The sequence below is a fragment of the Triturus cristatus genome, chromosome 8 (genome assembly GCF_964204655.1).
Source record: "Triturus cristatus chromosome 8, aTriCri1.1, whole genome shotgun sequence".
In the NCBI taxonomy this organism is placed as follows: Eukaryota; Metazoa; Chordata; class Amphibia; order Caudata; family Salamandridae; genus Triturus; species Triturus cristatus.
Window position 1 is genome coordinate 1265034803 of NC_140591.1, and position 26629 is coordinate 1265061431.

A 26629-nucleotide genomic window follows, 5' to 3' on the forward strand; every position below is an offset into this window, starting at 1 on the left:
CCCACTATCATCCCTGTTATATGTAATCACTACACTAGTGGAGGTACATTGCAGTGAGAACAGCTGTTCAGGGATGAAGGGGGAAGGGAGGAAGAGAGATGCTGACACTGCTTTAGTCAGTTTCTTACGTATGGCAGGTGGGTTTTAGCTCAGATGGGGTACCTCCTGATATGGTCGATTACTTGTGACTTTGCACATGAGAAGCCCTAATGGAAGATTGTAGGAAAGTAGGATCTGCTTCTTATGGTTACCCCCACTTTGTGCTTGATGTGATGCTATTTTTGACTAGTCTGACTAGGATCCTGCTAATCAGGACCTCAGTCTATCTGCTTTCTCCCTAAATTGTTTTGTTCAGTACTCAGGGACATCCCAGATTAGATAATCGGGTACCCTTATAAGTCCCTAGTATATGGTACCCATGTACCCAGGGCATAGGTACCCCAGAGGTCTCCCATGGGCTGAAGCATGTATTATGCCACCAATGAGAGACCATTCAAAATGTAACTACAGACCTGCAATTGCAGCTTGTGTAAGTTGGTGCATGCACCACTTACTAAATATATAGATTTACTATATCTAAGGGTCATTGCACTTAAAACCTATAAGTAACCCCTATAGCAGGCCTTTACAATCCTGAAGGCAAGGGCTTGGTTTTAAGTGAAAGGGTGCCCCTGCATGAGAGGACACCCTTGAAGCTTACGGAGTCCATTCTCCCGGGTTATCAGTGAAGCAGCGATATACTATATAGAGGGGCACTGCATAATCTCGTAATGACCATCTCGAAAACGCCTGCAACTGATCCTATCATGTTTGGTATCAAACATGTTGGAATCCTACCCCCACACCATAAACAGTGTGGGAGGTATGATTCCAAGCCCTGGAAGAGCCCTCCGTTAGGCTCTCAGTATTCCCGGTACCAGCCTTCTAGTCCGGGACAGCACAAAATGGTTGCTGCCGACCAGAGACCCATTTCTGCCCTCCTGCTGCTGAGCCAAGCTTGAGCAGGGGAAGGCAGAACAATAGGCATTCTGTCACAGGGAGGTGTGACCCCCTCCCAGACAGGATTTAGTGTATTGGGGCTGGGTGGGTGCGCTTGCCAGTGCCAGAGTGTCTGCATGAGGGGCACATTTGCTGTCCCTATACATAGTCTAGTCCTGCGAGCCGTTGGCGCGAAACTGGACAAAGGACTTGGAAGTAACCTCCCCCCTGTCCAGGCCCTCCCCTGGGAGGGTCCTCTGAATCTTCCCAACCCTTTCCCTAGGATATTTAAGGGCTTACCTGGGTGTATGTCTTTGGATTCGCCGTGGGATAAGATTCAGATCAGACACCATTGCACTTCTACCGTCTGGAAACTCTGGACTTCGCTGGACTTCGTTTGGGCCTGACTTCATCTCCCTTCCAGTCTGCTGCATTGTCTGGGCCTGTGAATCATACAAGAACCTTCCAAGGCCTGTGAAGCATCAAGGATAACCAAAGTAATCTCCCTTGGAGTGAAGGTGTCACTCCCCTGCATTCTCAGACACTGCAACTAAGTCGACCGGTCTGCAGATCCTGAGCTGCTCCAGACTCCGTGGGCTCTGCAATCCACAATTCCCAAGACCTGCTCTACCCTCTCACTAAGTTTGAGGCCAGTAGTCCTCGTGGGGGTTGCAATAACCGAACCCTTGGGTACCATGTCCCCTTTGCAGTTGGAAAGGCTAGTCATCACCTTTGTAAGAATAACTTTGGGCTCCAAGTAGCCCCGACCTCGAGCACCTCCAGTGACCAGAATCTTTGGCCACACTACATCGTGTACATCGTGACCTGCATCTTTTGGTGAGCTGCTTGAGGTCCTCTCACAACTCCAGTGTTTCCGGCCTGTGGGTCCACTTGAGGGTCACACTTGTTTCTTTTGGGCTTCCCTGATTGCTCAGGGCCTGTCCTGACACCCCTGCTTGTGGTGAGACCCCTGGACCTTGCTGGTCCCAACTTTGCGCCTTCTCGACTTCCTGCATGGGTTCCATTTGCCAAGGCTTGTTGGTGCTCCCTGCCGGACACCGACCCCTCAGCACTCGATATCCTTCGTGGGACAGCTTGTATCTGGCTCCTGGATGTCCTCTGCATTGCTTGGTCCCCACAGCTGCAGGGTCAAGGTCATCGACATCATCCCTGAAGTACCCGACATCGGAGGGCATTCCTCTTCCAAGTCTCCTGGTCACCCCTGAGTGACATAGACACTGTCCCCTCTGCTTTCTGGCACTCCTCTTCAAGAATCCATGTTTGGATTCCTCTAGACATCTCTTTTAGAAGCGGCACTTTCCTGAAGTCCTCCATTGGGTTCGACGGCGGTTTCCGACGCCACTTCACTTCACTGGCATAGGTCCACATTCTGGGGTGGCTCTCCAACCTTCTGTCTTCCATTGGGTTTCTTCAGGGTCCACTGGGAAGTGTCCCTAATCTTTAAAAATCCAATGCGACTTGCAAATAGACTTGTACGGAGTACGCGGTCGAGTTCACACACTGCAGACACTCTCTGCATCTACTACCTTGGGTCGTAGCCGGGTCCCCAGCAATTCTACATCCTCTCGACATCGTCCTGACTCGAGTCGTGGTTCTCATAACACTTTCTTAGTATATGGTTTGGTACACCCCTGGGGTCCACTGTGTATTAGTGCTATTTACTATGATTTCTTAGTTAAAGTATTGTGTGCTTTGTGTCTGTCTCCTTGTGGGAGATACAGCAACGTACTAGATAGCGTTATATAATAAATACATATTTTTATAAAGACTTTGTATGGTTTATTTTCATTTAATCTATACCATAAGATTGCATTCTGGTAAAACAAGCTGCTTTACACTCCTTCAAGACTAAGCCTGAAGGCTGCTCTTCACAGCTACCATTTGGATGGCTTTCTAAGGTTGTCTGAGACCTCGTAAATCACCATAAGGGTTGTCTGGACTGGTGCAAGGTGCTCACCTACATTAGTGGACATCACATACCAGGCTAGCTTTTCACTTTGGTGTGCAGCGGTTGGTATTCAAGACTACATTGTTTTACCAGATACATCTTTGTATTGATTAACTGAAAACCATCACTAGTACTAGGCACATATAAATACAAACTTAGAATAAGTAAGTTCTACTGAACTTAGGGTTGGGTAAGTCAAGGGTCTAGCACACCTTTTCAACAACCTCAGAGAGTTTAGTTCCCACTAGGTTAGGTAGGTGCAACACCACACCTCACTTAGTATGTCTACTAATGGAGAAGCCAGTGACTCTCTGCCTACTAGATACAGTGAACTTTCGTTCCAAGAACTGAAAGCACTGTATGCATCTAGAAAGCTGAAGACAGGGAAAAGTGCCAACACTCAACACCTGGTAGAGGTGTTACTGTTGGATGACCTGAGGAAAGCCTCTGGGTCAGATGAACAGGACAGAGTGGGTGGGCCAGGCAATGATAGGGCAGGAGGGGAACCCCTCTTTGACCTAGAATCTAACCCTGACCAGGTGGAGCCTGATGACTTCCACCAGGACAATTCAGACCTCCCAGAGGAGACCACAGACAGCCAAGAGGATGCCCCTTTGATCCTCCTGGGAAGGTGCAGAGTAGACCAAGGAGGTCTAGATCCTCCTCTGCAGAATCCAGTATTTCTAGACAGTCAGTAGGGACCTCCATTTCTAGTAAAGGAGGGAACTCTTTGGATGGGGAGTACCAAATGCTTGAACTTGAGAAAGCTAGCCTTAGGCTCAGGAAGGAGCGGTTGGCCTTTGACAGAGAGTCCTTAGAAGTCCAGAAGGCTAGGAAGAAACTAGGACTAGAGTCCCATGTTGGCAGCAACAGTGTCCCTAGAATTAAGGAACATTCCTTTGACCATAGGAACCTGAGCAAGATTGTCCCTCCCTATCATGTTGGGGATGACATCCACAAATGGATAACTGCTTTAGAGAGGGCCTTCTAGACAGTCAGTAGGGACTTCCATTTCTAGTAAAGGAGAGAACTCTACAGATAGGGAGTACCAGCTGCTTGAACTTGAGAAAGCTAGGCTTAGGCTCAGTAAAGAACGGTTGGCCCTTCACAGAGAGTCCCTAGAAGTCCAGAAGGCAAGGAAGAAACTAGGACTAGAGTCCCAATGTGGCAGCAACAGTGTCCCTAGAATTAAGGAGCATTCCTTTGACCATAGGAACCTGAGCAAGATTGTCCCTTCCTGCCATGTTGGAGATGACAACTACTAATGGATAACTGCTTTAGAGAGGGCCTGTAAAGTGCAGAGGGTTCCTCAAGAGCAGTGGGCAGCTATCTTGTGGCTCTCCTTTGCTGATACAGGTAGAGATAAGCTTGTCACTGTTAGAGAAGAGGATACTGACAATTACTCAGTTCTGAAGAGTGCTCTCATTGATGGTTTTGGCTTAACCACTGAACAATACAGGATTAAGTTCAGAGACACACAGAAGGCCCAGAATCAGGACTGGGTAGACTTTGTGGACAGTGCTATTAAGGCTCTGGAAGGTTGGTTGCTTGGCAGCAAAGTGCATGATTTTGATGGATTTTACAATTTGATTATGAGGCAGCAGATCCTTTATAATTGCCAAAATCAGCTATTGCATCAGTACCTGGTGGACTCAGATCTGACTTCTCCCCAAGAATTGGGAAAGTAGGCAGATAAATGGGTCAGGACCAGGGTGAAGCAGAAAAACCAGAACAATAGTGGTAACCAGAAGAAGCAAGATTCTTCTAAGACTCAGGATAAGGGGGGGGGGCAAGGGTAAAGACAAAAAGGAGTCTTCATCAGGGCCCCAAAAACCTGCATCTGGGGGGGTCACATTCCAACAAGGGAAAAGGCAAAAATAAACCTTGGTGTTATCTCTGTAAACGGAAGACCCATTGTACAAGAGATGCTGACTGTCCAAAGGCCAAGGAAACTACAACTACTACCACTTCCCCTAAGGTAACTGTGCCCCCTAGCTCAGGTACAAGTGGTAGTACAGGAAACAAGGGATTAGTGGGGCTAACCTTGGGATCTGAGGGGGATTCTGGCTTAGTCAGAACTCCAGCTCAGGCTGTTCTAGTCAGTGATGGTGGTATAGATATTGGCACCTTACTTGTCAGTCCCAGCAACCTGGGCAATTACAGACAACAGCCTTTGATCAATGGAACCGAGACAATGGCCTCCAGGGACACAGGGGCCAGCGTCACAATGATGACAGAGAAACTTGTGTCTCCTGGACAAATCATACTTGGAGAAATGTACCAAGTGACCAATGCAAACAATGTCAGGACTGACCATTCCTTGGCAGTTGTTGATTTTTTAGCTGCGAAGGGGTAACTGGCCCTAAAGTGGTCGTGGTGAGTTCATACCTACCAGTATATTGTTTGTACAATGATTTGGAGCTTTGAGCCTGGGCTGAGGTTGAATTTAGGACTCATGCAGCAATGTTGGGAATCTCTGCAGATGTGTTTGCTGTCACCAGGTTATAATCCAAACTGACATCCACTGAACAGGCCCTGGATCTTGGAAAAATGGACCAGGTACCTTTCAAGAGAAGAAGCAGGAGGGGTAAGGCTGTGTCTTCCCCCCAGACTCAAAGTGAGGATCAGTCTTTTGAGGGAGATGATCTTAGTCCCTGTGAGGGAACGGCCCCAGATGAACTTGAGACTGATGTTTTTGAGTTCTTGGGGGCAGGGGGGCCTCCCAGGGCAGACTTGAGTTTGGAGCAGCAAACATGTCCCTCTCTTGAACCCCTTAGACAGCAAGCTGCTGCTGAGGCTGCTGGGAATGTCACTGAGCACCACAGGATCTACTGGGATGAGAGACTCCTTTACTCAGAGGGTAGAGACCCCAAGTCTGGTGCCCCCAGGAGGCTGGTTATACCTCTGAAGTTTAGGGGCTTCCTACTCACCCTAGCACATGACATTCCCCTGGCAGGACACACTGACACACTCCCAGTGGTGGGGGTTCCATTTGAGAAGGTTGGGATTTACATAATTGGTCCCATAAACCCTCCTACAGCCTCTGGGCACAGTTACATACTAATGGTGGATTGACCATGCCACTAGGTACCCAAAAGCAATTCCCTTATGACCACTATAGCTCCTGTGGTGGCAAGGGCCCTCTTGGGATTTTTTTCCAGGGTGGGCTTCCCTAAGGAGGTTTTAACTGACGGAGGTACAAACTTCATGTCCAGTTATATTACTGCAGTGTGAAAGGAGTGTGGAGTGAATTACAAATTCACCACAGCCTTTCACCCTCAATGCAATGGGTTAGTTGAAAGATTCAATAAAACCCTAAAGGGTATGATCATGGGCCTCCCAGAAAAGCTTAGGCGAAAATGGGATGTCCTTCTGCCCTGCCTTCTTTTTGCCTACAGATAGGTCCCACAGAAGGGGGTTGGCTACAGCCCTTTTGAACTTCTGTTTGGGCATCCAGTTAGGGATCCCTTGTGTTTGGTGAAGGAGTGATGGGAGTGACCTCTCAAACCTCCCAAACAAGACATAGTGGATTATGTACTTGGTCTCTGCTTCAGGATGGCTGAGTACATGAAGAAGGCCAGTAAAAACCTAGAGGCCAGCCAAGAATTTCAAAAAGCTTGGCATGACCAAAAGGCTGTCCTGGCTGTTTACCAGCCAGGCCAGAAAGTGTGAGTTTTGGAGCCTATGGCCCCAGCATCTCTCCAAGATAAATGGAGTAGACCCCACACTATCATTGAACAAAAGGCTGGGTCACCTACCTGGTGGACCTTGGTACTCCAAGGAGCCTCCATAGGGTGCTCCATGTGAACAGGCTGAAATCTTTTGTGGACATGAGCTTGCTCTTGGCAACTGATGATGGACAGGAAGAAGAGAGTGGCCCTCTCCTTGATTTCCTCTCACAAAATCCTGATAATGGGTCAGTTGATGGTGTAGCCTTGGCAGACAGCCTTACTGACCAACAGCAGATTGAGTGAATGTCCAGTAAGCCCAGACGTGGGTCCCTTGCTCACTTTGCCACTGGATTAAAGATAGCCTGGCTGATGAGGGTTCTGAACCCGAAACCGGTCCCAGGATGCTTGTTTCCGGTCCAGAGAAGACATGGCATGGCAGTTCAGGCTGGACTGTTCCCATGAGGCACAGGGTCAGACTGATTTGCATATGGCCATGTCTGAACTGGGGCGGTGGAGTGAGCTAAAGAATGATGATGGATTAAACCCAGATCAGGTGACTGGGGGAGAGTGTTTGATTTGCTCAAATACTCCGTCCATCATCCCCTTTGGTATCGCTTTGTTTACCAGCCAGGCCAGAAAGTGTGAGTTTTGGAGCCTGTGGCCCCAGCATCTCTCCAAGGTAAATGGAGTGGACCCCACACAATCATTGAACAAAAGGCTTGGTCACCTACCTGGTGGACCTTGGTACTCCAAGGAGCCCCCATAGGGTGCTCCATGTGAACAGGCAGAAATCTTTTGTGGACTGGGCTGACATGAGCTTGCTCATGGCAACTGATGAAGGACAGGAAGAAGAGAGTGGCCCTCTCCCTGATCTCCTCTCACAAAATCCTGATGATGGGTCAGTTGATGGTGTAGCCTTGACAGACAGCCTTACTGACCAACAGCAGACTGAGTGCAGAAAGGTCCTCAATCAATACAGGCATATGTTCTCTCTGACCCCCCAGTCAAACCACCTGGTGTACACATGAAATGGACCCAGGTGAGAGTCTACCTTTAAAGAATAAAATCTACAGGCAGCCTGACCATGTCAGAGATTGCACCAGGACAGAGGTCCAAAAGATGCTGGAGTTTGGAGTGATTGAGCCCTCAGATAACCCATGGGCTAGTCCAGTGGTCTTGGTGCTAAAACCTCACACCCATGGTGGTAAAAGAGAGATGAGGTTTTGTGTTGACTACAGGGGACTCAATGCAGTCACTAGGACCGATGCACATCCAATTCCTAGGGCAGATTAACTTATTGACACTTTGGCCTCATCCAAGTTCTTTTTTTTTTTTTAACTCTTTTTATTGAAACTTTCCATGATTAGCAAGACACATCAATTTCTCATATGTTACAAATATGGTCAACAGGCACCACACGTTTCTCAAGCAGGTACAGTAAATGCTTCTTTCTCGTCGACTCAATACAGTATTACTTATGGACACAGCCTTGGACTACCACTAGGATCTACCCCCCTCCCATCTTGGGCGACTGTACATTGGGACCTCTCCCCTCCAAGAGCGTCGCTACGATACTTGCGCCCTCCTGTGAGTCTTGAATTTCAAGCCCATAGTACCAATGCCAGGGGTGCCAAATCTTAAAGAATTTCCGTGGATACCCTCTCATTTTGTAGGTCACGTGCTCCGCACCCATATACATGTCCATCCCTGTTTTCCACTCACTAAGGGTCTGAATCCCTGGCACTCCCCATTTCTTGGATATATCCCTTTTGGCCACTATCATGCCTAGATTACACAGGCAAAGACTCGGTCTGGGTAGACCAATGTCGGACGGTATCCCCAGTAGTACATATTTAGCATCCATTGGTAGCTGTACCCCTGAGACTCCACTTAGTTTCTTCACAATTACAGTCCAGTAACCTTGTATTCCTGTGCATTCCCATAAAGGGGCCGATTCTGATCCGGGTCGGAAGTGCACCGAACGCGATCTGGCTGGATAAACGACGAGCCGTACGCGTGTTTTCCGGCCGACTCGTACAGCTGTACGAGCGAGCAAGTACGATGCGAGCTACGTGAAATTCACCGACTGAGTCATTTCCGGGTCCGAACCGCTCCGTACGGAAGCTAACCGTGGCGTGCAATGGATGCGATTTACGACCGAGCCAGTACGATGCACGCGTCGGACAGCCTGTGCGAACCGGAGTGTCTGGCTCGCAAAATGTCCGGGTGGTTGCCTTTGGGGATCCGCGGCGGACCCCCTGACACCCGCAGCCCTACGACTCGGACACATAGGGAGACCCATGGGTCTCCCCAACACAGGCATGTACGGTGCGGATGGCACCGGCGCGCACCCACTGTAGGGAGCACAGTTGTCCGCGACGTACCCATTCAGTCAATGGGAGCCCATGTACGCGTTGTACGACCGGCTCCCATTGACTCCTATGGGAGTCCGACTGAACCGAGTCCGGCAGCATACGGCCACATCGTACTCGCTCGGTTGGTCTGCAGGACTCCGTCTCGGTCGGAAAACACTCCGAATCCGGCTCGGTCGGAGAGCTTTCCAACCCAGATCAGAATCGCCCCCAAAGTGTGTATAAACGTGCCTCTCGAAGTCAGACAACGTAGACACATTGGGGATTCCGCCATTACCATTCTGTGGAGTCGGACCTAGTTATATAGCATCTGTGCAGTATTTTAAGTGAATTAACCACAACCTCATTTTTATTGCCAACTCTCTAGGGTGCATCAGGGATGCCACCCAGTCTATATCTGCCAGCTCTCCCAGGACCTCTTCCCAAGTCCCTCTCAAGGCCACTAAGTTGTCCGGGACATTGTTGATGAGGGTTTTATAGGTCCAAGATATGGCTTTCTTTGGTATCTTACCTTGTAGGAGTCTACACTCCAGTGGCACAAATTAGGGGATGTCAACCACCTCTAGTCCCTCAGCCACCCAAGAGTGCTGCAGTTGCATATACTTATACCTTTGTCTTTTGCCCATCTGGTATTCCTGTTGCAGGGCTGCAAACGAAATCAGAGAACCTTCTTTTATTAGATCCTCTTTCGTGGAGATGCCTATCAGGTCCCGATCCCTGAAGCCCTTCAATTTCCCATATTCTGGTAGTTCCCCACCCTGAATCACTGACAGAATATCGAAGGTCAGAATATCGACCTACAGAAATATTGACACAAGAATATCGAAGTCAAGAATATCGACACCCTATCTACATTATGGTAGGTGCAAAAATATTGGGGGAAAAATATCGATGTAAAAAATATTGTTGTTAAAAATATCGTTTTTTATTTAAGTTAAAAAAATGATGTAAAATAAATTAAATAATACATATAAATAAAATAAACATAGTTAAAAATATTTGAGAATGTTTAAAAATTATATGTAAAATAATATTAAAAAAACATATACATATAATATATAATATATATACTTACTAATAATTTTTTATAATTATTTTAATAACTTATAATTTTCAAAATATATATAAATTATAAATACATCTATACACATAAAACAATAATATAAATAAAAAATAAATAAATATATATAACAAATTAAAAAAATTAAAATTATTTTTAATCTTTTCAATATTAATTATATACTACATTAACTAAAATAATACAAAAAATATTAGATAGCGGAGGAAATAAAAATACTATTCTAACTCAAAACAGTGCAACAGTAGGGAAAATGTTGGATAGCGTAGGGGTAAAAATTACTATTCCCACTCCAGTGAGTGCAATAGTAGGGAAAGTGTTGGATAGCGTAGGGTTAAAATTACTATTCCCACTCCAGATAGTGCAACAGTAGGGAAAGTGTTGGATAGCGGAGGGTTAAAAATTACTATTCCCACTCAAGTGAGTGCAACAGTAGGGAAAGTGTTGGATAGCGTAGGGGTAAAAATTACTATTCCCACTCCAGTGAGTGCAACAGTAGGGAAAGTGTTGGGTAGCGTAGGGTTAAAATTACTATTCCCACTCCTGAGAGTGCAACAGTAGGGAAAGTGTTGGATAGCGTAGGGGTAAAAATTACTATTCCCACTCCAGTGAGTCCAACAGTAGGGGAAGTGTTGGATAGCGTAGGGGTTACAATAACTATTCCAACTCCAGGGAGTGTAACAGTAGGGAAAGTGTTGGATAGCGTAGGGGTTAAAATTACTATTCCCACTCCAGGGACTGCAACAGTAGGGAAAGTGTTGGATAGCGTAGGGCTAAAAATTTACTATTCCCACTCCAGTGAGTGCAACAGTAGGGAAAGTGTTGGATAGCGTAGGGGTAAAAATGTCTATTCCCACCCCAGTGAGTGCAACAGTAGGGAAAGTGTTGGATAGCGTAGGGGTAAAAATTACTATTCCCACTCCAGTGAGTGCAACAGTAGGGGAAGTGTTGGATAGCGTAGGGTTAAAATTACTATTCCCACTCCAGAGAGTGCAACAGTAGGGAAAGTGTTGGATAGCGTAGGGGTAAAAATTACTATTCCCACTCCAGCGAGTGCAACAGTAGGGGAAGTGTTGGATAGCGTAGGGGTTACAATAACTATTCCCACTCCAGGGAGTGCAACAGTAGGCAAAGTGTTGGATAGCGTAGGGGTTAAAATTACTATTCCCACTCCAGGGACTGCAACAGTAGGGAAAGTGTTGGATAGCATAGGGGTTAAAATTACTATTCCCACTCCAAGGACTGCAACAGTAGCGAAAGTGTTGGATAGCGTAGGGCTAAAAATGTACTATTCCCACTCCAGTGAGTGCAACAGTAGGGAAAGTGTTGGATAGTGTAGGGGTAAAAATTACTATTCCCACTCCAGTGAGTGCAACAGTAGCGAAAGTGTTGGATAGCGTAGTGCTAAAAATGTACTATTCCCACTCCAGTGAGTGCAACAGTAGGGAAAGTGTTGGATAGCGTAGGGGTAAAAATGACTATTCCCACTCCAGTGAGTGCAACAGTAGCGAAAGTGTTGGATAGCATAGGGGTAAAAATTACTATTCCCACTCCAGTGAGTGCAACAGTAGGGAAAGTGTTGGATAGCGTAGGGGTAAAAATTAATATTCCCACTCCAGGGAGTGTAACAGTAGGGAAAGTGTTGGATAGCGTAGGGGTTAAAATTACTATTCCCACTCCAGGGACTGCAACAGTAGGGAAAGTGTTGGATAGCGTAGGGCTAAAAATGTACTATTCCCACTCCAATGAGTGCAACAGTAGGGAAGGTGTTGGATAGCGTAGGGGTAAAAATGTCTATTCCCACCCCAGTGAGTGCAACAGTAGGGAAAGTGTTGGATAGCGTAGGGGTAAAAATTACTATTCCCACTCCAGTGAGTGCAACAGTAGGGGAAGTGTTGGATAGCTTAGGGGTTACAATAATTATTCCCACTCCAGGGAGTGTAACAGTAGGGAAAGTGTTGGATAGCGTAGGGGCTAAAATTACTATTCCCACTCCAGGGACTGCAACAGTAGGGAAAGTATTGGATAGCGTAGGGCTAAAAATTTACTATTCCCACTTCAGTGAGTGCAACAGTAGGGAAAGTGTTGGATAGCGTAGGGGTAAAAATGTCTATTCCCACCCCAGTGAGTGCAACAGTAGGGAAAGTGTTGGATAGCGTAGGGGTTAAAATTACTATTCCCACTCCAGAGAGTGCAACAGTAGGGAAAGTGTTGGATAGCGTAGGGGTAAAAATTACTATTCCCACTCCAGTGAGTGCAACAGTAGGGGAAGTGTTGGATAGCGTAGGGGTTAAAATTACTATTCCCACTCCAGGGACTGCAACAGTAGGGAAAGTGTTGGATAGCTTAGGGGTTAAAATTACTATTCCCACTCCAAGGACTGCAACAGTAGCGAAAGTGTTGGATAGCGTAGGGCTAAAAATTTACTATTCCCACTCCAGTGAGTGCAACGGTAGGGAAAGTGTTGGATAGCATAGGGGTAAGAATGACTATTCCCACTCCAGTGAGTGCAACAGTAGCGAAAGTGTTGGATAGCGTAGGGGTAAAAATGACTATTCCCACTCCAGTGAGTGCAACAGTAGCGAAAGTGTTGGATAGCGTAGGGGTAAAAATTACTATTCCCACTCCAGTGAGTGCAACAGTAGGGAAAGTGTTGGGTAGCGTAGGGGTAAAAATTACTATTCCCACTCCAGTGAGTGCAACAGTAGGGGAAGTGTTGGATAGCGTAGGGGTTAAAATTACTATTCCCACTCCAGGGACTGCAACAGTAGGGAAAGTGTTGGATAGCGTAGGGGTTAAAATTACTATTCCCACTCCAAGGACTGCAACAGTAGCGAAAGTGTTGGATAGCGTAGGGCTAAAAATTTACTATTCCCACTCCAGTGAGTGCAACGGTAGGGAAAGTGTTGGATAGCGTAGGGGTAAAAATGACTATTCCCACTCCAGTGAGTGCAACAGTAGCGAAAGTGTTGGATAGCGTAGGGCTAAAAATGTACTATTCCCACTCCAGTGAGTGCAACAGTAGGGAAAGTGTTGGATAGTGTAGGGGTAAAAATGACTATTCCCACTCCAGTGAGTGCAACAGTAGCGAAAGTGTTGGATAGCGTAGGGGTAAAAATTACTATTCCCACTCCAGTGAGTGCAACAGTAGGGAAAGTGTTGGATAGCGTAGGGGTAAAAATTACTATTCCCACTCCAGTGAGTGCAACAGTAGGGAAAGTGTTGGATAGCTTAGGGGTTACAATTACTATTCCCACTCCAGTGAGTGCAACAGAAGGGAACGTGTTGGATAGCGTAGGGGTTAAAATTACTATTCCCACTCCAGGGACTGCAACAGTAGGGAAAGTGTTGGATAGCGTAGGGCTAACAAATTACTATTCCCACTCCAGTGAGTGCAACAGTAGGGAAAGTGTTGGATAGCGTAGGGTTTAAAATTACTATTCCAACTCCAGTGATTGTAACAGTGTTGAAAATGTAGGATAGCGTAGGGTTAAATTAACATACTTATTAATTAAATAATTTTTGTAAAACAAATAACATATTAAAAATTAATTAACTAACAGATTAATAATAAAAAATAATACAATTAAATTAATCTGTTCCTAAATAACAATAAATTACTTCCCACCCTATTGCCCAATAAACACACAACCCGCTACACATAACAAAGAACACAATTAATGTAATTGTCAATTAATAAATTAATAAAAATGAATTACCAATTAATAATACATTAATAATAAATTATTTAACAATAACAACTAATAAAATACAAAATAATTATAATTAATATAATTATAAATTAATCAATTGATAAAAATGAATGACCAATTAGTGATTAATTACCAATAAATTAATTATATATATGGTCTTCTGGAAAACATGGCAGCCGCTTAGTACTCAGTCGCGATGGCTCCTGACATGGATGATCACAACGTGAATGGAACGCTAAAACAGAATACTCGTAATGCTCGTAATGGAAGATTAACAGCTAATACAGTGTGGCAATACCTGTGTGGTGATCGATTTGACTTTCGCACTGAGGGTTTTGTGCTGCAGTGCCGTGGCGGTGTCTCGGCGGCTCTTTGAATCTTCAGCGCCCAAAGCGCTGATGTGGTTGTCGGGTAGCGTTTAACAGAAACAAACGCGCTTGCTGGTGAGATTAACTGCGCGAGCCCTGGACGGTCAGCGAGCGCCAGTGGAGATCGTGGGGTCTCCGATTCAGGACCCCTGCAGGGCCCGAGTTGCTCGTGAGCTCGGCAGAGGCCAGAGGGCGTTAGCTCAGCGAGCCAGTAGGGGAGTTCTGAGCAGAGTAAGAACAAATACTGCAGGCATCAAGGGGGAAGGTGATCGAGTTGCCTGTAAACGGCGTGATAACGTGTTCTGGACTAACTCACAGGCGAAAGGAGACCCCGGGGAAAAAGAACTCTACAGGTCAGTGCAACAGTGTAATGTAGAGAAAGGGAAGGTAAACACGGATAGAAATCTAACAAAGGAAAATAGCAGAGGGGTTAAAATACTGGCCATTTAAATACTCTGGGGGAAAAAACACGCACATTTTCAGGAAAAAAAGGAGAAGACCTGTTAAACACAGGGGGGACTCAGTTTGCTGAAAAGGTGGAAGGAGATGGAGCAGAGAAGGTTCAGCAAAATAGATACCAATTGAGAAGTGGAAAAGGAAAAAGTTGCATGAGGGGGGCACAAAGTAAGTTGCAAATAAATAGCAAAATTAAAGTATCTCCCCTTCTGAAGCAAGCAGATACGGATACAGGAGAGTGGGTTACCCCTAAAAAAGAAGATCCAAGGCGAAGAGAGGAGAGGCACAAGCAGTAAATCTGAAGATCACCCCCTCGTTGAGGATTTTTTGGTTTAAGGTAGTTCCCAAAACGCTGTTGTTAAAAACCCTACCTTAGTAAATCCCGGGAGTGGGACATTAGGGGGACAGGAAACTGTAAATTCTTACAAATTCCAGGTTCTGGAAAAAATCTCTGAACCCCAGGAAGGAGTATTTTTTGAGAGAGAGAGGGCGCTCAAGCTAAAACGGAGGTGCTTACCAGTCTTGAAACAATGGAGTCAATCTTTAAGCAGCCTCAGTCTGTCTCAAACTCAGCTTCAGAGACAATCACAGGCAATACCTTCTGAAGACCTGAACGTAACCTCTAAAGATGGGGGGGGGAGGCACACTTTATAGAAATAAGGCAATCAGGAAATCAATCACAATCCCCGCCCCAATCACAAGTACAGCCACAATCAGTCACCGAGATGATCCAGCTCTTAACAACTGAAGTAAGGAGTAGATTTGAAACATCTGAGCTGAACCAGAAAGAGATCAGATCTTCATGTGAAAGTTTGGGGAAAAAGCTGGACGACATAGCAGAAAAAACTGCACAGCTGGAAGTAGAAATGAAAGATTTAACACTTCAATCAGAAGTTAACGCAAAAGACATCAGAGACCTCAGGGGCAGTGACAGGTTACTGAAAGAAAAAATAAAGTCATTGGAAAATAATCAAAGAAGGTGTAATCTCCGTATTTTAAGATCCCAGAGGGAGCAGAGGGGGGAGACATTAAGGCGTTTGTGGTACATCTGATCAAGGAAGGGCTGCAAGTAAAATGGACAGAAGGAGAATTAATCAAAGACATACAGAAGGTCCATAGAAATCCATATAGACTGAATGCAAATAAAACTAAGCCGTGGAAAATTTTGGTTAATTTCCATACTTATAATCTTAAAGAAGGAATTCTTCTTAAAGCGTTGAAACTGAAATCACTGACTGCGGATGATATCACCTTCTAAATTAGGTCAGATATCTCCCAATTTACCGCAAATAAACAATGGGAATTTGGAAATTTGATCGAGCCCTTTAAGAGACTGGGTGCGACAGCACAGTTAAAATTTCCTGCGAGCTTACGTGTAATGCACAATAACAAGATGCAGACCTTCCGTAGGGTTGAGGAAGCGGAGGAATTTATTAAATTAAGATCAGGAGCTGGTACAGGATAGGTCAGACTAAATCCCTTCTGTTATTTTCCAAGCTAGATTATTTCAAGAAACAAGTTTAGTGGTATAGTACAAATTGTCTGGGCAGATCTGCACTTGGAACAGATCTCCGGAATCGGGAGGCCTCCCTAGGCCTAGGCCATCAAGAATGAAGAGGGGGGTTTTCCAAGGGGAGGGGGAGGGGAACACGGGTAGTTTTTTGTGCACGGGTGTGGGAGTATAGGGAAAAAAAACAAAAAAATGGTGTCCTCTATATATACCAGAACTCAGGTTGTAGCAGAGCCATGAAGCTAAGAAATAACAAAAAAAAACAAAAATAAATGACTACAATTGTGAAGCCACAGATAGAATTTCTATTGTGGAATGTAAATGGCCTTAGGGTGAGTCATAAGCGTGAGAAGATTTTGCAGTACCTAAAAGATGCCCCAGCACATATTATATTACTTGAAGAGACGCATTTAGCAAGTGAGGAAATGAGAGAGCTATTTAAAAATAGAAAATTGGTACAGAATATGGTATGCACAGAGCAGCACCTCACTATAAGAGGGGTGGCGATTCTGATAAAAGTCAACCCTCAGATAGCAGTAGTGGAAAGTAGGGTGGACAAGGCGGGTAGGTGGGTGATTGTAAAGATAAGATGCTATGAACAACTTTACACAGAAGTTGGATACTACGGGCCCAGCCTTGATGACCCTATCCCATTTAGTAATCTGCTTTCAGAATTGTTGGACTTTCCTGACCCAGTCATAATGGCAGGTGATTTTAATATGGTTCTGGATGGCAGTTTAGATCGCTCTACAAAAAGCAGAAGTATAATACATAACAAAACAAGTTCACTGATAATAAACTCCATAAAGAATTTAGGATGGTGTGATATATAGAGAGAAAAGAGGGGATCTTTAAAAAGTTTCACTTTTAACACTAAAAAATATGTCCACCAATCCAGAATAGATTTGTTTTTACTCAACCAAAACATAAAAACGCAGGTTAGAGATGTAAATCATGTGGGCGCACATATGTCTGATCATTCTGCAGTTACGTTGCTCTTGGTACCCCGAGCCCCTCATTACAAAGGAAATGGACGATGGATCCTACCATACTGTCAGATGGAGACATGATGGATAAACTAAGGTTGGAGTCTCGGGAATTGTTTGAAAATAACTTGGACAGTGCTCCCTTTGGGATAGTGTGGGATACTTACAAGGCCTTCTTGAGGAGCAAAATCTTATCACTTCAGGCATATCAAATCAAACAGAGAAAGTTAGAGATAGCAAATATAGAAAATAAAATTCAAAGATTAGAACAAAAGGTACAATGTAATGAGAGAATACGAGGCGGGACAACTATCCATTCAGGCCCTTAAAACGAACCTCCTGGTGGTAGTGGAACGACGGCTACAAGAAAGATGGCAAGCAAGTAACATGGCTCATTTCAATTATGAGGAAGTGTGTGGCAAGTTACTTGCATGGAAGATAAAAAATGATCTGGCGAAAAGCTTTATAAAAGAACTAAATTATGGAAATACAGGGTGTCGTACCAGAGCGGGGGACAGTACAGAGGCAACTTTATTAAAATATTTTGGGGAAGTGTATGCAGAGGGCCTAACTACGACAAGAAGGGAGGTGGAAGATTGGTTAGCCCAAGAATTTCCCCGTAAAGTATCTAAGCTTCAAAAAGATGCCATCAATTATGCAATAACAGAGGAGGAAATAAGAAATGCCATCAAAGCAGGGAAAACGAGTAGTGCAGCAGGTCCAGATGGTCTTCCAATGGAGCCATATAAAACGTTAGGAAAATATTTAATTCCGGTTTTCTCTAGACTGCTTTCAGCAGTTTTTGATAATGGTGAAGAGATTCCCCCCTCATGGAACGAAGCCACTGTGACTCTGATACTTATACCTGATAAACTACCAGACTGTTGTGACTCTTATAGGCCTATCTCACTGTTAAACTCAGATTATCAGATCTATTCGAAAATACTAGCAGATAGATTGAATGGAGTAGTGGGAGTACTCCTTCATGAAGATCAGAAAGGCTTTGTGCGAGGTAGAAGCATCAAAGATCTAACTTATAGTCTTATAGGTGCCATAGATTTAGCTTCCACAGATAAACTGCCATTAGCTGTCATTACAGTAGACGTGACCAAGGCGTTTGATCGCGTAAACTGGATTTATTTGCAGGAAATTTTGAGATTGTCCAACGTAGTGGAAAACTTCTGTAGGGCAATTAATCAGTTATATAAAAACCCCACAGCTAAACTATTAATAAATGGGAATTTATCTAAAATCTTTAACATCTTTAGGGGGACAAGACAGGGGTGCCCGCTATCCCCACTACTTTTTAATCTTTATATCGAACTCTTAGCGGAGAAAATCAGAAAACATGAGAGTATCATTCCCTTCCAATCTCGAGGCTGGTAAAAGAAAGTGGGTTTATATGCAGATGACCTGGTGGTATATACATCAGATCTCAGTCTTGCATTACCAGTAGTTTATGATCTGGCTGGGTGTTTTGGGAAGATCTCAGGTTATGAGATAAATCAAGGTAAAACAGTTCTAATGGCATGGAATAGTACTACACAAGTGAGTAGTATCAAAGAGGAAATGAGGTATCTGGGCATCAGAGTTGTTCAGAAGGTAGAACAAATACCAGAATCCAACTTTCAGAAGATTAATAAGAAAATTCGGAAACTTTTACTGAGTTGGTCCCATCTGCCATCATCAATATATGGAATAGTTAATCTTGTTAAAATGACAATTCTCCCAAAGATTACCTTCCTTATCCAAAACATTCCTATGGGCTTTAAGGAAGAATGGCTCAAAAAGTCCCAGGCAAAAATTTCCAGTTTTATTTGGGCCTCGAAAGAAGTGCGAATTTCCTGGAAAAAATTAAGACGACAGCATGATAAAGGGGGCTTGAGGCTGCCAGATATATCTTACTATGCCTGGGTCTTCCTTCTAAAAGAAGGGAAAGGTTTGTTCAAGGCACCAGATAGTTCAGAAGTCGGAAAGATGTTTACTGCAATGTTAAGAGACGTAAAAGGGGGAGATTACGGTTTTATCCATATATATGGAGACCTGCGCTATTTCAAAAAGATACGACTGAAGACCCTACAGGGCTACGCAACAACATGGTATAAATTTAGGAGAGAACTAAAAATCCACTATTATAGTGGGAAGGCCCCTATCTTTGACTCCCCGGGATCTCCAAAGTGGTCTAAGGACTGTTTGGCTCGTCCATTAAAAGATGCTGGAATAACCACCTGGAGCCAATTGATAAAGAATGGAGTTTTAATATCTTGGGAAGAAGGTAAAAAACTAGTTAATGGTTGATTATCAAGATTCAAGTATCTTCAAATAATGAGATGGAGTCTCACAGATGGTCATGGAGCGGGACTGTCTAATGAACTGGAAACATGCTTGGCAAGTGGTATAACACAGAAAAAAGAGGTCGAGAAATAGTACTGGCTATTACTGGAGAATGCTGATGGTGATTTTAATCTGCCAACGGTGTTGTGGGAGAAGAACTTGCCAGGAGAACAGATCGAAGGCATATGGCAAGTATCTTGTGACGCGGTATACTCCACGGTACGGCCCGCAAATTTAAGGCGGAACCACCTCTTTTGTCTCCCCAGGGTCTACTGGACGCCGCACACATTATCTAAATTGGGGAATGGAGTTGTGCCAAGATGTCCCAAATGTAGTAAAGAGAAAGGTGATGACATCCATATGTTTGTTGAATGCCCGGCGATTCAAGGTTTTTGGATGGATTTATTTATTTTGAAGGTTTTATACAGCGCGAACAAGACTCTTGTGAGTATCAGAGCGCTTTACAGGTCATAAGAAGGCAAGATATAGTATACAAAGACACAACCAATAAAAAAAAAAAAATACAGTGAATAGTCATAGAGTTCACGTGAATTTAGCCATGAGGATAGCTTTCACTTCTTTGAAGGAGGCAGTGGAAGGGTTCATACTTGTTTCACTGGGCAAAGCGTTCCATATCCTCTGAGCCATACTAGAGAAGGACCGGTTATAAGTTTTTTCTTGGCAAATCGTTGAGATTGTAGGAGAAGAGTCTTGGCACTCCTGGAGGCTCTACTGCCCGCCGAGAGCACCAGTTTCTGAGCTCGGTATTGTGGGGTGTTGTGGTAGAGGGCCTTGTGCGTTATACAAGCGATTTTTAGATGAATTCTGGCTTCAAACGGTAGCCAGTTGAGGGCTCTCAGGTCTGGGGAAATGTGAGCATTTCTCTTAGAACCTGTGATGAGTCTCGCAGCTGAGTTGATCGTGGCTCTTAGCGGGGCTGTTGATGATCTTGGGAGGCCGCATAGGATTACTGCTCCATATTCCATGCGGGGGATTACTAGGGCTTGAACTGCTTGTTTGAAATCGTGTGTGGGCAGAAAGGGTTTCAGTTTTCGCAGGGTCTTTAGGTGGAAGTTGGCTCCTTTAGTTGAGGTGCTAATGTGTTTCTGCATCTTTAAGTTACTGTCTAGCATTACCCTTAGAGTTTTCGCTGTTAGGTGCTTCATCCAGTCCAGGATAGTGTGAGTTTTGTTCAGGGGAGCGATTAAAAGGAATTCCGTTTTGAGGGAGTTAAGTTTCAGATGGTTTTCGGCCAACCACGTTTAGGTTTTTTGTAGTGTGGTGTTGAGCGATTTGATGTCCTCCAGTGAATGTATCTTGATGTATATTTCGGTGTCGTCTGCATACATGTGGAAGTGTATCTTGGTGAGGCTGAGAAGATCAGTAAGAGGTTCCATGAAAAGGTTGAACAAGGTGGGTGAGAGGGAGGAGCCTTGTGACTGGCAGCGGGTTGAACAGAGATTGGTTGACCATGAATCTCTGAGATCTGTTTTGGAGGAAAGAGGCGAACCAGTTAAATACATTTCCAGATATTCCCATTCTGTGTTTCATGAGATCAAGCAGGTTGTCGTGTTTGATGGTGTCAAAAGCGGATGACAGGTCGAGTAGGATTAGTAGACAGGCTTCATATTGGTCTAGGATATTGAGAGCATCGTCTAATACATGTGTTATGGCTGATTCGGTGCTGTGACATGCTCTGAAGCCTGATTGAAATTGGTTCAACAAGTTGAATCGATCAATGTGACTGTTCAGCTGTATGTTAACTCATTTTTCCAGGACTTTGGCTAACATAGGGATATTAGATATCGGACAATAGTTATTAGGGTCCGAGGGGTCCACAGTGGTTTTCTTTAGGATAGATGAGACCTGCCCAGTTTTCAGGATGTCTGAAATGGAACCTTGAAGGAAGGAAGTGTTAATGATCTTGGTCCAGCTGGGTAGTAAGAGAGGAATGAAGTCTTTTAGGTAGTGGATGTGAGTAACACAATTCTTTCAATACTTGGATAAACGCTCCAGGTAAGCAAATCTTTGGTTTTCTTTGGGCTTCCCGATAATTATACCTCTTTGATAAATAATACCCAAAAACTTATATTTTATCTAATCTTACTGGCTCGTAGGGAAATTTGCAATAATTGGGTTAAAACAACTCCTCCAAATAAAATAGAATGGTGGGCGTCTATAAAATACACCAATAGGTTAGATAGGGAACATACATGTAAGCGGAATGAATTTTGGCTCCCCTATGAGAACTGGGAGCAATCATCTATATAATAGTCCAATGGTTAGGCCTCTACACTATATTACTTAAATACTCTGGAGGTGGCTGATAGATGAGTGGGAGAAACAGTCACCTATGGTTGAGTGCAGCAGGCAAGGTGTAGAGTGAACCAACCGGGTAACTATAAGATCACTGGTTGGCGCCATCTCGGGAGTGATCAAGGAGTCAAACTTTTGTACACTTGGGCAATGAGGACAAAAAAATTATAATAAATAAATAAATAATTATCAATAACAATAAATAAAAAATATAAATTAATTAATAATAATGAAATTACTTTCCACCCTATTCCCCTATAAATCCACAACCCGCTACACATAAAAATTAACATAATGAATGTAATTATCAATTAATCAATTAATACAAATTAATTAACAATGACTAATTAATTACCAATTAATTAAACAACAATACCAATAAATACAAAATAATAATTATAATTAATTTACCAATTAATACAAATTAATTACCAATTCATAATTAACAATAATTAATAATCAATAACAATACATAAAACATATTAACTAATTAATTATAACTAAATTACTTCCCACCCTATTGCCCTATAAACTCACAACCCGCTCTAATACTAAAACGCAAAAAGTACTTTAAAAAAATGACTAATTTCTAAACATTTAATACATATATTTAAAAATAATAAAAATACATTACAATGTTAAACGTACATATAAAATACATACTAAAATACATAACCCTAATATAAATATTGATATTATTAACAACGATATTTTTGCTAACGATATTACTTACTTCGATATACAAAAACGATATTACTTACCTTAAGGTCGATATTCTGGTCACCGATATTCTTGACATCGATATTCTGTCCCTACGATATTAAAAACTCGATATGACTGTAGGTCGATATAAAAAAATCGATCTTTTGAATTGTTTACCGCCCACCCTCCCATAGTGGGGTTTGCCTCGTAACTTTCTTGTGCCAATCCATTTGTTTCTCTGCACCCTTCCAAGCCTCCAGGGTCCTTTGGGTCGCTGGCAGCAGCTGTTTAACCACTTTTCCCCATAGATGTAATGCAGATGCGATCGAACTGCAAATTGGTCTTGTTTGAACGCATGAATTGGATGGGATTCCGACATATGCCCCCACTCATTCACTGCTATCAAGTGTGCCACCCTATATATGACCTAATGTGGGGGAGGGCTATATCCCCGTTGTACTGGTTGCATTGTAACATTGTGAGCGCAATCCGAGGCTGTCCCCCGTCCCACAAGAGAGTGCGCAACTTCCCATATATGGCCTTAAAGGTGTCTTCCGGGATCTTATGGTATGTGTTTTGCAGGCTGTACAGTAGCTTAGGGAGTGTAATCATTTTGTACATTGTTGCTCTTCTCAGCAGTGTGAGGGGCAACCTTCTCCATCTCTCCAAGTCAGCCTGAAAGTCAGTCAATACCCTTCAAACGTTTTGCGAGTGGCTGCGTGTGCTGTCCATGGATATATATATCCCCAGGTATTTAAAACTGTCCAATGTAACTTGAAGTTCTCGGGGGAGATCCTGCGTGTCAAGTGGCCCGCTCACTGGGTAAAGGATCGACTTACCCGAATTGATCTTATAACCTGCATGTTTCCCAAATGTTCCCAGTGCTTGAAAAAGAGTCGGGATTGCAGATGAGGGAAGCCGTGACATACAAGAGGACGTCACCTGCACAGAGCGAGATGCGTTCTTTCCTGTCACCTGACCTGAATCCCTTTACCTGTGGGTGCGCTCTAAAAAGACAGGCTAGTGGCTCCAAAGTCAATGCAAAAAGAATCGGGAACAACGGGCACCCTTGTCTCGTGCCTCTTTCTATCTCAAATTTCTCTGACATTGCCCCATTCACCCTCACCCTGGCAGCTGGAGACCTGTAAAGCAGCTGAATCCATTCTATAAATCTGGGGCCAAACCCAAATTTCCTTAGCGTCTGCCACATAAAAGGCCTGTGGACTGCATCGAAGGTCTTTTCCGCATCCAGTGAGAGTAACATATGCGGCTCCACTTTGCATTGGATCGTACTCATCCAGTTCGCTAATCGCCTCATATTAAATCGTGTCACTCTCCCTGGCATGAATCCGGACTGGTCAGCATGTATTAAGGAAGTGATCACCCCAGCCAATCTGTGTGCCAAGATAGAAGCTAGCACTTTGACCTCTACGTTCAGGAGAGAAATTGGTCGGTAGGACCCGCAATCCATTGACAGCTTCCCAGGCTTGTGGATCACCACCACAGTGGATCTCCACAAATCAGGTGGAAGTGTGCCCTCCTCCCTGGCCGCTCCGAACATACCCAACAGATGCGGTCCCAGTAATGTGGAGTTAGCCTTGAAAAACTCCTCAGGCAGACCATTAGGGCCTGGGGACTTTCCAAATTTTGTCTATTCACTGCCTCCATCACCTTTTCCAACGTCAACTCTTTCTCTAAAGCATCTCAGTCCTCTGAGGACTGGACCGGGAGGTCTATACTCTCGAGATAGTCCTGGATCTGCACATCACCCACCGCAGGCCGTTGTTTGTATAAGGCAGAATAATAGGCATTTGTTCTGTCTTGTGCTCTAATGAGGTCCCTTCCTTCACTCTCTCCTTCTTGCCCAACCAGGCTAAGAGTTTCCCTGCCCTGTCCCTTGTTTCGTATAGCCGATGTCAGAGGGCCAAGTATTGCTGTTTCGCCTCCTGTAGTGCGAGTGATTGGTATTCCGCATGGGTGATTTCGAGTTGTTTATGGATGTACGGACTGGGGCCCTCTCCCACTTGTCGCTCGAGATCTAGGAGTTTGCCCTCCAGCTGCACTATCTCTTGCACCTCTTTCTTGTTCTTATGCACAATAGCGTCTTGGGCTCTGCCTCGCAGCACTGCCTTAAAGCCTTCCCAAAGGACCACGGTGGAGGCCTCTGACCCCGTGTTGTCTTGGAAATAGAGCTCTGCTGCCACTCTTAGCTCCTTAGTTATCACAGGATCATTCAGATATCAGGCGTTTAGCCTCCATTCGCCCGTTCTGCCTTGGATCACCCCTCCTACCTTGAGCCAAAGGGGGGAGTGATCCAACAACCCTCTCGCTAGGTAATCTACCGATGTGACTGCGCCTAGTTCTCCAGCTGGGGCCAAGAAATAATCAAGCCTAGAGAATACTCGATTTGCTCCCCAAAAATATGAGTACGTCCGGTCGCTGGGGTGATGCCGGCATCAGACATTTTGCAGACCCAGGGTGTGGGCAAAGTCAGCCAACTGTGTGGTTCCCCTAAGATTACCTGCCTGCGCTGACCTGTCAATGGCAGGATCAATCACATCGTTGAAATCCCCACCCACCAAGTGCAAGGGGGAATCTGCCACCAGCAAGACATCTGCCACCTTCTCAAGTGTCTGCTGCTGTAATTGCGGGGGAGCATAGACACTGACTAGCATGATCTCCCTGTGTTCTCAGATGCCCTGTACCACCACATAGGTGCCACTGGGGTCAGCCCACGTCTGAGTAATACGAATGGGAGTAGCCTTCCGGTCCAGTATCACCACCCCCCGAGAGCCAGAGCTGGATACCACGTGAGCGAGAGTGGTGTACAAGCCTTGTCCCAAAAAAGTGCAGTGCGATCCCCTAAGGTGGGTCTCCTGAAGGAGCACTATGTCCGGTTTCAGTCTTTTACGGTATTTGGTTACAAGGCCCCTCTTAATTTGGTGTCCCAGCCCGTTTACATTCCAGGTCATGACCATGTATACCTTGTCAGTCATAGCTCCCGAAAGTATCTCTGCCCTGCCTACCCGCAATGTGGAATCTTAAAATGCTGCCTGTGTTCTGATGTGTAAGCTTGTGTGCCTCGAAGTCGATCATGATAATTCGGAAACCACCCTGTACACCTCCCTTCTGAAATTTCCCCCTCCAATGCCCCACCCCACTCTCTCCCACTTCCCCCACACTTGTCCCAATGTGTCAACATGACAACTGTGTGGTAGGCACAGTTTGAGAGGTCTGTCTACACCCTGCCCTATCCCAACGATAAGACTAGGTTAGCAAATGAGAGCCTAAGGCCCGTGGCACACCAAGTCTAAGAACCACTTAAACCCCACCTGGGCTAAAAAATGTCTCAGTACGCAAGTAGCTCTTTCTTACTGTCCCTTCAGCATCTGACTTGCCCTGGATCTTCATTCTTCCAAGTGTCTCTTTCATTTCCTTCAGCGACGTTGATTCTTCTAGTAGGTTGATGTTCTGAGTCCCCTGAGTGTCCCCCTTCCTGGTGATCCGGTGTAGCCTGCCTCCGGGGTCTACCTCCAGAGTGCGGTCGATCCATTGTCATTCGGTTTGAGTTGTCCCCATAGTCGCAGTCTCGCCTTGTTTGTTCCGTCGTCACTTTGCGCCGCCTCAGGGTGCCACTGAGGGAGTCTAACCTGAGCCCTAGTCGTCATTTGATTTTGGCTCTCATGGTTTTGGGTCTCACCAGTGTTTCCGGCATCCGACTCGCTGAGCCACCTCGCTCCGCAGTTCTCCCTTTGATGGGCCTCTCTTCCACCTATAACCATGCCTCTTCCGGAGTCTGGAAAAAATAGGTCTTGTCCTGGAACATGACTTTTAGCTTGGCCGGAAAGAGGAGCATATATTGAATGCGGAGATTCTCCACTGCTTTTGTACCTCCCTAGAATAGTCCGGGAACACCATTATTTTCGTGTTTTGCACGCGAACGTCTCCCCGGCGACGCATCTCTCAGAGCATTAGGTCCCTGTCTTGATAGTTGAGGAACTGGGCAATCACCAGCCTGGGCAGCACCCCTGACTACGGCCTAAAGGCAGGCATCTTGTGCGCTCGCTCTTTCACTTAAAGAAGAGGAGAATAAGGCAGTCGTGAGAGTGTCTGTCAACCATTTAAGGAGGTACCCTCCCATGTCCGTCCCCTCAATTCCCTCTAGAAAACCAATAA